Source organism: Lagenorhynchus albirostris, chromosome 16 (genome assembly GCF_949774975.1).
Source record: "Lagenorhynchus albirostris chromosome 16, mLagAlb1.1, whole genome shotgun sequence".
Lineage (NCBI taxonomy): Eukaryota > Metazoa > Chordata > Mammalia > Artiodactyla > Delphinidae > Lagenorhynchus > Lagenorhynchus albirostris.
The window spans coordinates 30709838-30722688 of NC_083110.1; the positions used below are offsets into that span (position 1 = coordinate 30709838).

Here is a 12851-nt window from a genome sequence, read left to right on the forward strand (position 1 = left end):
TGTAGACTGTTAAAACACTTGGGGAAAATGAAAATTTTCCTTTGGAATAAACTCAAGGTATTATGCCCAAAAAAGTCTAAGAAGCAGTTTAACCCCAGATCCATTCCCTCCCTCACTACACAGGTGGGGGACTGTCTGTTCTGCACCTCAGTAGAAGCCTGAAGCTTCACTATCTGGAGAAGATAAAATAAGGATATCCAGACAGGAAGACAGCAGACACAGATGGGTGTAGAGTGTTAAAAATAGGGATGAAATGGAAGTTTACTTACTAGATGGTGAAACTGCCGGTCTTCTTCCCCCACTCAAATCCAAAACTACTAGTAGCCATGTTTACAAGGTCCAGCAAGGACTGGGTAGGCAGGCTCCCCAACAAAATGTTGGCCTAGGGCTTCCCTGGTGGCGCAGTGGTTGAGAGTCCGCCTGCCGATGCAGGGGACGCGGGTTTGTGCCCCAGTCTGGGAGGACCCCATCTGCCGCGCAGCGGCTGGGCCCGTGAGCCATGGCCGCTGAGCCTGCACGACCGGAGCCTGTGCTCCGCAACGGGAGAGGCCACAGCAGTGAGAGGCCCACGTACCGCAAAAAAAAAAAAAATGTTGGCCTGATTACCCTAGAGAGAAGCCCACAGTCACCAAGCACACACCCCTACCTCCAAAACACAAACATACACAGAGTGTGCAGTCAGATTTTGGTGTCTTCCTCAGACAAGAATCACCTGTTGTTTTGGGGAGAGCCTCTACTAAGAAATAAAAGCAACCTGGGAGAAACAGAGGCTTGCGGGGAGAGGAACACTTCAGGAAAAACTATCACGAATATTTTCAGAGAGATGAGAAGAATTATTCCATACATGAAACAAAAAGAAGGAACTATTAAAAAGAAGATCCAGAGAACAAAAATGAGCTATTAGACGTTAAACATATAATAATAATAAAAGCTCAGTACCTTAAGAGAAGGAAAAGGCACATCAAAGACTGGGAGAAAATATTTGCAAAACACACATCTGATAGAGGCTTGTATCTAAAATATACAAAGAACTCATAAAACTGAACAATAAGAAAACCAACAAAAAAAAAGAAAGAAAACCAACAAACCAAAAAATAGACAAAAGATCTGAACAGATACCTCCTCAAAGAAGATATATGATGGCAAATAAACATATGAAAAGATGCTCAACACTATATGTCATTAGGAATTAACAAATTAAAATAACGAGGTACCAGGAATTATCTAAAAGCCAAAACACTGACAACACCAAATGCTGGTGAGGATGTGGAGTAACAGGAACTCTCGTTTATTGCTGGTGGGAATGCAAAATGGTACAGCCACTTTGGAAGACAGTCTGGAATTTCTTACAAAGCTAAGTGTAGGTTTGCCATCTAATCCAGAGATGGTGCTCCTCGGTATTCACTTAAATGAGTTGAAAACTTATGTCCACACAAAAACCTACACACAAATGTTTATGGCAACCTTATTCGTAGTTGCCAAAACCTAGAATCAATCAAGATGTCCTTCAGTAGATGAATTCAAAAAGTACCAAGAGCGCCCAGTCTCTCGGCTCCTTGGCGGTAACTGTCTCTTTGGCCTTTTTACTTCTTCATTTCCAGGACTCAAATTTACTGCCATGTCCTCTGAAGAAGAGAAGCTCTTTGTGGGAGCCCACAACCTCAACACTGATGAGCAGGCTCTGGAAGACCACCGCAGCAGCTTCAGACCTATTTCTGAGGTGGTTATTGTCAAGGACTGGGAAACTCAGCGATCCCGGGGTTTAGGCTACATCATTATCACCAATCCAGAGCATGCCTCAGACACCATGAGAGCCGTGAATAGAGAGTCTCTGGATGGTCGTCAGATCCGTGTAGACCACATGGGCAAGTCGGCCCTGGAGAACAAGAGGGGGTTCCTATGGGCATGGTCACAGTTACTCTAGAGGTCGTGGGGACCAGGGCTGTGGAAATGGCAGGTATGACAATCAACCTGGAGGATATGGATATGGAAGGTCCAGAGACTATGGTGGCAGAAGCCAGGGTGGTCATGACCGCTACTCAGGAAGAAATTACAGGGACAATTATGACAGCTGGGTTGAGGCATGCACACCTAATATAAATACACAAGGAATGAAACTTCTTCTGATTCAGGACCATCCTTCCAAATGGCTGTATTTATAAAGATTTTTGGAGCTGCACTGAAACATCTGTTTTAGTACATCAAACTTTGTTTTTGAATTGAGCTCCCAAGGTAGCTTGTTAAAGACCTTTCAGAAAGCTTCATGTGTTTTTTAAAATTTTTCTCCCATTTAAAGACAAATTCTGAGCCATTTGTAGAGTATGGGTATTTTTCCTTTTTTTTAACCAGATTTTTAGTTCAGGCTCTCAGGATTATTGGTTCTGGCAAAAAATGTTTGGCCAGACTGATTGTTCTTAAAAATGTGTATCTAGGAACATTTTAAAAACCTGTGCACAATGTTTAATCACGGTTAGGAAGCAATTTCCAACTGTTAACTACAAGAAATCAAGAACATGATTACTTAGAGATGTTTTATACTCCCGATCTCTGTCTGATTATATAGAAATTTCTTCAAAATATTTGTGTATGTTTTTTTGTTTTTCTTTTTTTTTTTTTGACCGAGCTGTGTGGCTTGCGGGATCTCAGTTTCCCAACTAGGGATTGATCCCAGGCCACAACAGTGGAAGTCCAGAATCCTAACCACTAGGCCACCAGGGAACTCCCCTATATATATTTTTTAATACTGGAAGAAAAAAATATTCTGTTGTGTTTCATGGAGCATTTAGGACATCCTTCACCGAGTTGATTAAAAAGATGAAACCTGAAAACAAAACAAACAAAATAAAACAAAAAAAAAGTACCAATACAAGCAAGTTATTTTGAAATATGCAAGTAAATACGGAAAGCATTGTTTAAAAGAGTTGAAAGTGGTTGCCTCTGGGGAAAAATAAATAGTGAGGACGGGGTAAGAAACTAGTTTTTGTTGTAACAAAAGAAGAATTTGCCTCTTAAACAGTGTTAGTGGATCACTGTGATAAAAGTAAAAACAAAGATAGAGAAAAAGAAAAAAAGAACTGGAGAGGAAGGAAGACTCACACATAGACTGAACCCCGACTCTGGGCCAGTGCTGTTCCAGACACATCTGCATGCTTTGTCTCTTGTAATCCCCACCAGCCCAGAGCATGTATCACTCTCCTGTGAGCCAGGTGATAAGACAGAGGCCCGGAGTCGCCAAGAGCATGCCTGGGGACACATATCTAACAAGAGCTGCCCAATCTGTTCATCTCCCTGCTTCCACCACTTTGGGCAGCTCCCACCAGCACGTTATTTTTCTTCTGAGTCAGTTCCTCTAAGGAGAAAAGGTCTTCCCCAAAGCCTTCCTCCAACCCCTGCTGACTTGGGGACAGAACTCTTGTCAGTGATTTAATACAACCCAGATGGAAGGCTCCAATTGGCTCTTAAAGCATGCCTTTTGGGAGATTTGCAGATAAGCCTTGGGATGTGAGCGGAGAACAATAAAACAGGAGGGTGACAGAATATGAAGGCTGCGAGAGGGGGAGTCACTTAGGGATGAGTATGAACCTGACAAAGCAGCCTCGTCCACAGCTGTCAGGCCTGTGGCCAGGGTTTGGGGCTCGGCCACCAGCCCAGAATCTTAGAGTCAGAGACACATGTGCTCCACACATTTACAAATTCCAGAAACACTTTTGAAGACCCAGTGGCAGGCATTGGGGTGGGAGCTGGGATACAGTGTTGAATCAGACACAGACCTCTGCCTTGAAGGGCTCACAGACTAGCAAATGAGACAGAAAGATGGACGGATGGATAGCCAAATATTTATGATCCAGTGGGATCATAAATAAACATTACAGTAGAGGCAGGGACAGAGTATAAGAGGAGGACAAGAGAAGAGTCCTTGTTATGGAGGAAATGACGTAGGGCTGGGTCGTGAAGAATGAACAGACTCATGCCAGCAAAAGACGTTGGGAGGGGCACCCCAGGCAGAGAAAAGAGCAGGTGCAAAGGCATAGCAGCTTGAATGGATGGTGAATCATAGAAGCAGAGTGAAAGGAGCTCTCAGGGCTGTTTGGAGCAGCCCCGCAGAGCTCAGAGGAGCTGGTGTCGTGAGATATGACATCCATTCCTGGTCCCTCCTCTTCCTAGTGTTGTGACCTAAACAAAGTCACCTCACCTCTCTGAGCCCAAGTTTCTTCATCTATTTTAATGGGTATGATAGATTTTAATTTTTTTAACAACATGGAAATAATATATTACATTGCATTTTTTTTAAATCAAGAAATGTTGGGCTTCCCTGTTGACGCAGTGGTTAAGAATCCGCCTGCCAATGCAGGGGACAGGGGTTCGATCCCTGGTCCGGGAAGATCCCACATGCCGCGAAGCGACTAAGCCCGCTCGCCACAACGGCTGAGCCTGCGCTCTAGAGCCTGTGAGCCACAACTACTGAAACTGCGTGCCACAAGTACTGAAGCCCACGTGCCTAGAGCCCGTGCTCCACAACAAGAGAAGCCACCGCAATGAGAAGCCGGCACGCAGCAATGAAGACCCAACGCAGCCAAAAATAAAATAAATTAAATTTAAAAAAAAAGAAATGTTATACACATGTGTCATGAAAAACAGGTTTCTTGGTCCAATCCTTTCTACCCCTGACTCACTTCCTCAAGGCAACCTCTTTTAAACACCTATATTTTTGTTTACTTAGGTGGTAAGCCTCTGAAATTATTCCATTTCTTGATTTACAGATTTTAGGTAATCTATTGAGTCCACGGTATGAAAAATGAAAATTTAGTTCACATAAATGCCCTTCTTTTTCTTTTCCTCTCTGTTTTGCCTGCTTATCTATCTATCTATCTAGTCTATCTATGTCTTCTTCTGTTTACATTTGAACATTTAAACAATGTACTTACTCTTCTATCCCTTGTTTGTTTTATCAACTCTGGTCAATATCTCAGCAATCTTGTATGAGAATTAGACTATTAACTTCTCCACTTTTTATTTCATTTCCCCACCTCTAATTCAAGTATTCCACTGACTATACATTTATTTTTATATTGTCAAAAAGTTTAACATTGACATTCTATCTTCAATCATCACTGAGTTTCTATGCTTTGTCTACAAATTGTTTCTAAAAATTGAAAACAGTGTTTATATTCTTACGACTACATATTGTTTACTATGTAACCAATAGGATGCTATAATTATATTACCTCGACTGGGTTTTTTTGCCTTTTTTTCTTTTTTTTTTTTAATATGTTGTCTTTTGCCTTTTTTTAAAAAATTTATTTATTTGTGGCTGTGTTGGGTCTTCGTTTCTGTGCGTGGGCTTTCTCTAGTTGTGGCAAGCGGGGGCCACTCTTCATCGCGGCGCGCGGGCCTCTCACTATCGCGGCCTCTGTTTTTGTGGAGCACAGGCTCCAGACGCGCAGGCTCGGTAGTTGTGGCTCACGGGCCCAGTTGCTCCGTGGCATGTGGGATCTTCCCAGACCAGGGCTCGAACCCGTGTCCCCTGCACTGGCAGGCAGATTCTCAACCACTGAGCCACCAGGGAAGCCCTTGCCTTTTCTTCTTGACATTTATAATCGCCTTTCTTTTCCCCCCTGCATTACCTTATTTTGCCCTATCCCTAAGTTCTTCCAGTGTCTCTAGGATAACATAAAATCTATGTAATTTCTAGATTGTGAGCTCCACAAGGGCAGACATTTTTATCTGTTTTGCTCACTGTTGTGTGTCCTCAATCTGCCATCTTGAACCTGAAGTCAGAAGTTTTTTTATCTACCTCTCAAGACTATTTTTTTGGCCGTGCCGCATGGCATGTGGGATCTCAGTTCCCTGACCAGGGATTGAACCCGTGCCCCCTGCGGTGGAAGCGTGGAGTCCTAACCACTGGAGCGCCAGGGAATTCCCTGAAGACTATTTTAAGAGGCAATTGTGCCAAAACAACTTTTTAAATGTCAAGTAGGACTTCCCTGGTGGCGCAGTTGTTAAGAATCTGCCTGCCAATGCAGGGTACAGGGGTTCGATCCCTGGTCCGGGAAGATCCCACATGTCGCGGAGCAGCTAAGCCCCTGCGTCACAACTACTGAGCCTGTGCTCTAGAGCCCATGAGCCACAACTACTGAGCCCACGTGCCACACACAGCTACTGGAGTCCTTGCGCCTAGAGCCCGTGCTCCGCAACAAGAGAAGTCACCGCAGTGAGAAGACCCAACGCAGCCAAAAATAAATAAATAAATAAATTTATAATAAATAAATAAATGTCAAGTACTATAAACATAAAATTATTATTTCTATTAAATTTTTTAATTTTTATTTTATCCATCACCTCCCAGACTGATGACTGTTCAACCTCTGTATGCAGTAATGAGAAGCTCACTTTCTATATTTAGGCATCTCTGATTCCTAAAACATCTTTCCTCTATTAAGCTTAAATTTGCATCTCCGTACTTTCTTGCTATTAGGCCTAGCTCTTCTTTCTAGGATCTTAGCATGTCAGACAGCTCATTGCCTCCTGGGCCTTCCTTCAGAAACAGGGCAGCCACATCGTGACCTGCCTGGTGCTCATCTGTAGAGTTTACTCCCAGCTCCTCCCTTCATTTCCCCGACCGTACAAGTTCCCACCCTTCACTGTCCTGACCATGCTGCCCAAAGGGCAGCGCCTACAACTGCCCACAGACTCTAGGCCCATCTCAATCCTCACAGTAGACAGTAAGTATATGAATGGTATTATTTTCTTAAACTCTCAATCCTTAAAACAGCATGAGGACCAAATATAGAAGACAACAATCTCTCTCTCATTTAAAATGTCAGGTCTTGTTAATACACAAAATATGTACTGAAAGGCCAGCATTGACACTCTGCCTTATTACTGCAATCACAACACAGCCTCCTAACATGGAGTTCTCAAACCAGGTCCTCACATCCGCTTGCTCCAAAACCCCAGCCCAAGGACACAAACTGGTTTGTGGTGAGTTTTTCATTTGTTTGTGCAAAACAGAAAAATTGAGGGCAATAGAGTGAATGTTCCATAAAGTTAAATTTATTAATTTAGAGGACTTTTCTTTATTCAGACACTCTGTTCCTCTTCCTTGTTTTGGTATTAAAATAAAAGTATCGATATTAAATTTTGTATTAAAATTATTTTATAAAATGATGAGTGATTCCCATTCAAAGGTTCAAGGAACTACATTTTGGGAAAACTGAAGTGCAGATCAGATCATATTTTAATGGACTTCTTGGAAAATAAAAAGTAGGGAACCTTATTTAGCCCTCCAAATTGCAGGCAGTGGACACGGGGGTGGGGGGTTCTTGCTTATACGCCCTTAAAATCCAGGAGCCTGGGAACTGGGCTAGATGGGTAGAGAGTAGAAATCCAGACGGTCTCTGATGTTAGTGGCAGGAACTTTAGGTCTGTTCTGAGCACGTGCAATTACCTTTGCTACCCTGAAGATCAGCCCGGGGCAGTGGTGTGTGAGTTAGGCAGGGTTGCTGGATGAGATGGTAAACTGGGACGGGACCAGGGCCGACTTGCTGCGGCTCAGGCTATGGCACGGGCTGGCTCGTGGGGCATTGGAATGAGTCTTCTCATATTTTCCTCTCTTGGAGATATTGGCCAGGAGGGCCTGTGCCTGTACTTGTTACAAATGAAGGGAGGGAAGAGGTTTTGTTATACTAAGATGGGTAGAGCTGAGCATCCAGTTAGTGACAAAAAATGAGGTATCAGAGGACTTTCCTGTCAAATAACCTGGGGAATGCTACATTTAACAAAACCATACAGGCTTATTCACTACAGGGCTTTTAACATGTGTTAACTCCATGTGAGATGCTTAATCTCCAGGAATCAAATATGCTATGTTTCCTCAAATTATGGACCCTTTACCCAGAAATGACTATGGAAAATAGGGGAGAAACATGATGAAGAGGTTTGACAGGCTAAGATCATAGAAAGCCTTGAACCTGAGGTTCTCAGTCCTTCCTGTGTGTGAGAGGAATGTGGGCTGAGTATTAACAATGCAGACACCTGGGCCTCATCTCCTGACAAGAGGTCTGGAGCAGGGCCCAGGAATCTACATGTCTACAAACTAGCTCCCACGCGAGGGCTCTAGGGACCGCATTTTGCGAACGTGGAGTGCAGATGAGACGGTATCCACAGACAGAAGGCCTGGAAGCTACAGTTCAGACGGCGTGCATGAACTCACGCCTCTGAGCAGGCAGAAGTCTGGAGCTGAAAACCTCGTGGGCAGCTCCACCCCTGCCCAAAGGAATGGGAGTGCGGAGAGCTGAGCCGGCTTCTCTCTGTCAGAGCAGAGGACATCCCAGCAAAGCCACTTGTCTTCCCCCTGGTGTCTGAACAAGATACTGCAGGTCAAGGCTCACAGACCTAGAGAGCAACAGACCAGCAGCTGCCCTGGGAAAAGTAAGTGGACAAGACTCAGCCCAAACCTTGCCTCTTCCAGAAAACTTCTCTTAATTTCATCCTCTCATCGGTGCTCCGAGAGTTTCTGAAACATACCACTTCACTCTGTCATGCCTCCTTCTGATGTCTCTGAAATGGTGATTTTCGAGCTTATGGGACACGGATAGCTTTATTTCAGAAAGTGCAGAGCCTTAGGGGTACTTTTACAGCTGGAGGTATACGTATGCTAATTAGAGCTATGACGATAACCATCAAGGAACAAATACCAGCGATGTAGCTGGACAGGGAGAAAGGGGGAGGGCAGATAGAATAATCTCCCATCTCATACGGCCGAACCTCAAATAAAGTAGGTAACTTAAGAGACAGCAGAAAGGCTACATACTGTCACCCTCCATTTCTGTGACATTGTGGAAAGGGCAAAATCATGGAGACATAAATTGGATCCATGGTTGTTAGGGAAGATTTGAGGATGAGCTGGAGAGGGTAATTGCTTTGCAATCAGGCTTGGAGGCAGGAGGAAGGGGAAATATACTGGGGAGCGGGAGTGGGTTAGAGAAAGTCCCAGAAAGCATCCTACCTCGGCAGACCATGCCACAGTAGTGCAGAAAGCAGCCTGCTGGGCTGTGCATAGCACTCTCCCAACTCTGCCCTGGCCGCTGACTAATGTCTTAGGGATGTAAGAGGCCCAGGAAAGGATGCTGCCAAGGATTCCAGGAGGGGCAGGTCACAGAATCTTGGGTAGGAACGAGAACAACAATAAGAGCAACTGACTTGATTCAAGCTTCCCATTTGCCCGGCATGGTATGCTATAGACTTTACATGTATTATCTCATCCAATCCTTGTAACAGTTTTTGGCATTATTACCCCCATGTAACAGAGGAGGAGACTACTGGAGCCCAGAGATGTTAGGTAATCTGCACAAAGTAACACAGCTGATAAGAGAGAACAGGATTTGAACACAGGCACCTCTGTCTCCAGAGCCCTAGCCCTTACCCACCACCATGCAGGCCATCTCCCGTCACCCCAGCGATGGCAGAGTCCCTTCCAACACCTTCCTGCAACGTGCCCATCCTGCCTTGACTTGCATACCTCTGTTGGTGGGTACGCATTATTCCCCTGCGAAGGTCATGCTTCAGTGGACTTAAAATTGACTTCTGAATACATTCACCCATAGCCCAGTTACCCCTCCCGGCCCTGAGATCATCATTAGTGCTGCCCGTCAAACATTTCCATCTGCTCCTGGGCCCTGGGTGGGTCTGCACTTCCAGTCCCCTGAAATTACGTGTTTCCACGAGACTTCCTTCAACCAATGAAATGTGAAGCTTTAGAAGTCAGGGTGCAGTTCACCTCTTTACTCTGCCACGCTGTTTGGGGGGCAGGGGATGCTCACGTCTGGAGGAAACCCCACTTGGCTTGGATCCCTGAGTGACCAGGATGAGCAGAGCCCCTCCTGCCCTGTACTGTGATGTCAGCAAGGAATGAGCCTTGGGTGCGTAAGCCACTGAGACTTGGGGATTGTTCCTCATCGCAGCCAAACCTAGCCTGTCCTGGCTGAATCGGTCCCACAGAGCAAGTCAGTCTGCAACAACCCAGCCTCCTCTCAGCCTTCTCTAAGCTAGTCAACCCGTTTTTTTCCAGCTGAGCCTCCTATGACTTGGTTTGTTGACTTGTCACCTGATCTTCTCTTCTAGACAGATTGCAACGTGAGAACTCTTGCAGGAGCAATTGGCGAAGCTGCTGCCTCTCCCCTCCCCCTCAGCTCTCCACCTCAGTTATGCAGCCGTGATTGCACTAAGCCTTGGGCAGGCAAATAAGTCTTCCCTCTCCCTGGGGTTCCATTCTGACCTGCCTGGTTCCAATCCACTCAGGATTTGGAATTAGAGTGACCTGGGTTTATATCGTGGCTCTACTGCTAACTTACTGAGTCACTGTGGGCACGTTACTTAACCTCTCTGAGACTGTTTTCACAAAGGGATAGAAATAATAAGACCCGACCTTGATATAGTTGGAAGTACCAGGTCAAGTGCCCAGCACCTCCCTGGTGTCTAGTGGGCCTGTACAGATGTTATTTCCCCTCTTTTCCTCCTAAACCCCTCCTCCTTCGGGTTCACAAAATGAGGGGAGCAGAAGGCATTTTTGGAATGAGGCCCCAGGTGGCTCCTCTACCACTGCTGTGCCCTAATCCCCACGTCTCAGGCCACTCAGGGGCCCCTCCTACGTCCCCTCCCAGGTCGCAGCTGTCTGCTCCCCCTTCCTCCCCCTCTCCGTCTCAGGGGGCTGGGAGAGAGAGAAGTGGACGCCAGGGTGCAGATGTTCAGAGCTCAGAGAAGGCTGCTGAGCTAATCCCAGGTCTGCTGGTGAGACTGGGCCAGCGCCTCAGAAGTGGGCGTCCAAGAGGCCCTCTCCTGCCTGCCGGCAGCCTGAGGCTCAGCTCGAATTTCCGAGGCCCCAGCTCGGGAACAGCTGCGTGGCTTCCCCTCCCCTGCCTCCGTTTTCTCTCCTCTCTCCTCCCGACATGAGTCAAGTAGACAGTGGGGCAGGGCTAGCCAGGGGTCTGGATGGAGTCCAGAAGGCTCCCAGCCACTCAACCCAGGTCTCTAAACCCCCAGGGAGCTCAGATACACAGGGTTTCTTGGGCCTTTCCACTCCCTACTGCTCTCATCTGGCCAAAAATCTCAGGCCCAGCTTTGATGTTTGGATTGGTGTCCACCCCTCTGCTCCGAGCCTGGCTGGCCTTCACAAGACAGCTCCCCAGTGCCGCGGGCAGGACTAGACTTGGGGTGGGGCCTCTTGGTTCAGTGGTACCCTCACCTACAAGCCTCCGCAGCTTCCTCCTCCCCCCGCCCAGTTCCTAAATGCCTCTTCCAACTGTCTCCCAGGGCGCTGGATCTCTGACCTCCCTTTTCACGTCCCCGTCAACAGCCCCCCACCTCACCCTCCGCCAGCAGAGGTACGTGTGCACGCTCGCCACCACTTCCTGCATGTTTGGTACATGAAAAGCTTGTTTCCTTTTAACCTCAACTGTCTTGCTTTTTCCTCTTTGACAAATAAGGAAATGGAGAACCAGAGAGGCTAACTTGTTCACAGAAATATGAAATAACAAAGTCAGGATTTTGAACCCAGTTCTGATGTGTGGATGATTTTTGAGCCCAGGCCCTCTCTCCACCCAACCACCTGGCCTAGTAAACACCAGCCCAGTCCTCTGGCCTGGAGCACGCAGGGCAGCTGCACCTGCTAACTTACTTACCGAGCACCCTGGGAGCCGTGGATATACGTGTGCCATTTCAGCTGAACACATCTGGCCAAGGGCGAGAATGAGGAGAGGATGATTTAGCTAGTGATTTAGGAAGCGGGCAATGGGAGGGCTGAATCCACCGCCCTTGGCTGGGTCCCCAGTCTCCAGCACAGTTCCTTTTCATGCTGGGAGTGATTCTGGACGAATATAGGGGTACCGTTTGTGTGTGACCTTGAAACACAAGCCTGCTACCACTCAAGGATCTGAGCCCGGGCGGGAGGGAAGCCCACCCCCGTGGGTGTATTGAGGGGCTGCGTGGAGGGTCCCCCAGCTGTCTTTTAAGATGTCTTTAAGGGTAATTTTGACTCTACACAGTCCCTGCATGTGATTGTGAACTAACTCTAAACATGAATAGTTGTTCCTTACTCCCAGGGAACTGGCCTATAATGGTTGGATTCCAGAAATGGGGGGAAGTCAGGGGAGGAGACTGGGGACCTGGGGCCTTTCGGGACCTCAGTCTCACGCTGTGAGGTCCCAGGAGCTCCCCCTTGTCCCTCTCCATCTAGGTCTTCAGTGTGGAGCCATGAAGGAGTGTTGGACAGGGAATGAGTTCTGTTTCTGCGGTGGGACCCTGGGCAGGTCACTTACACCCACAGTTGCCTCAACTGTCCGATGAGGCTGCAATGCTGATGAGATGCTAGAGGCCCCTGGGGACTCCACCTGGGCTGGGGAAGGCTCAGAACACTGGCCTGGGGGCAGCCCCGCCTCCAGTACCGGCTGTCCTGCCTGAGGCCCCTCTGCCACCAGTGGTGGTTGCTTTGGGTTCGGGGCTGGCTACTAGATCTGCTTCCACGGATGGTGTCATCACCTCATTTTCTAGGTGAGAAAAACACCTTTGTTGCCTGTGTGGCCTGTGCAGCCTTCCCCTAGCCCTACCCGCTTCTCAACACCTCCATCCTCCCTGTGTCCCCCTGTTTCTAAGCCCCGTCTTCCAGCATTGTCCTTCCAAGGCCTGCCTTTCTGCTGAGCCTCAGGCTTAGGTCCCCGCAGGCCTCCGCCATAACCCGCTAGGTGCCCCATCCCCCAAAGAACTGCCCCTGCCCTTTCCCTCTGTTTCAAAAAGTCCATGTTTTGGCTTGAAATTGTCATGGGCCCAATTGCTCGTTAATATCGGCTAGGTGACCT

At 47.2% G+C, this 12851-nt stretch overlaps 1 pseudogene; it reads left to right on the plus strand.

Moving 5' to 3' along the window:
* The first annotated feature begins 1609 nt into the window (after positions 1-1609).
* LOC132507522 (RNA-binding protein 3-like) lies at positions 1610-12253 on the plus strand (annotated as a pseudogene).
* The last annotated feature ends 598 nt before the right edge of the window (positions 12254-12851 follow it).